The sequence below is a fragment of the Charadrius vociferus genome, unplaced genomic scaffold, assembly GCF_000708025.1.
Source record: "Charadrius vociferus isolate BGI_N301 unplaced genomic scaffold, ASM70802v2 scaffold39, whole genome shotgun sequence".
NCBI classification, from domain to species: domain Eukaryota; kingdom Metazoa; phylum Chordata; class Aves; order Charadriiformes; family Charadriidae; genus Charadrius; species Charadrius vociferus.
Window position 1 is genome coordinate 3985694 of NW_009650188.1, and position 1169 is coordinate 3986862.

A 1169-nucleotide genomic window follows, 5' to 3' on the forward strand; every position below is an offset into this window, starting at 1 on the left:
GGAAATTGTCAAAATAATCAGAATCTACTGTGCAACAGTAGGGAATACTGAAGCTGTTCTTTAAATAGCCAACAATGCAGATTTTTGTGCATTTTTCCTAAGGGTTGCTGTTCCCTTTGAAATCATAAAATGGATTGCCATTTTTTCCTTAGCTTTTCACAGTAGTGTGAACTAAAATCTGGACATGTACAGTATGTGTTTATGTCTTCCGTGATACTATACATCTTATTATGGAGAACAGACATCCCATAATGTGCAGTTATAGAAATGCTTATGCATTTTCACAAATTCATAAACAGAAAATGGCACTTAACATGAAAGTCGGTTTATAGTGTTCATTTATTTACTAAGTATACCTGGAGGATAGGTAAAATTGATGATGAGAAGTCTCACCAAAGTCTGCTGAAGGCTGTGTCCACCCCAGTGTCAAAAAAGAAGAAACAATGAGGGTGGTCGGGAGGGTGAGTCGCTTAACTCGCCTTGCTTTCAACACTCAGGACTTGAACATGATACTACTGAACAATGGGATGTTTCTAATTGACCTTAATACTTTTATGACCGCTTTGGCAGAACTTGTGTTTCACTTGACCTTGCTTTTGAACCGCTGTAGGGTTGTTTTGTTTTGTTTTTTTCCTTCCTGGGGATAGTGTCTCAAGTTTCTTCTCTGTCTGTGGATGACACCCTTCCATTCTCTTAGTCGCTGCAGTCCCTGTTGCAGGCACGGGCAGGGACTTCAGGAGGCAATGCCTCCTGCCAGCTCCATGGGCTTATCCAAATTTATCTTCAGGGCGCTCTGAGACTATACAAATGGTTACCACTTAACTGCTGGTATTTTTAATTTATAGCATTTAATGTCGTATTTGATAGATGGTGTGCTGGACTGCGCGGCATAGCTTGTGTGGCCAAATGAAACCTAACTGTTTTTTTTTTTTGTTCCAGGTTTCTATTTCAGTGTTACAGCCCAGTTTCTTCCAGGTTGCCTAACTCAGAGCTTGCCTTTTGAGCAAAGGGAGCAAGCCTTTGGCGACAGCAACCTAAAGTGCCACCGCTAAGCGAATAGCCACAATTCTCCCTTTGTAACCGTGGGATCAGTTTATATCTCTAAGCCTGCAGGACAAATGCTTTTTGCTTTATCACGATCCCTTAATGTAAGAAATACTTGTTATGAC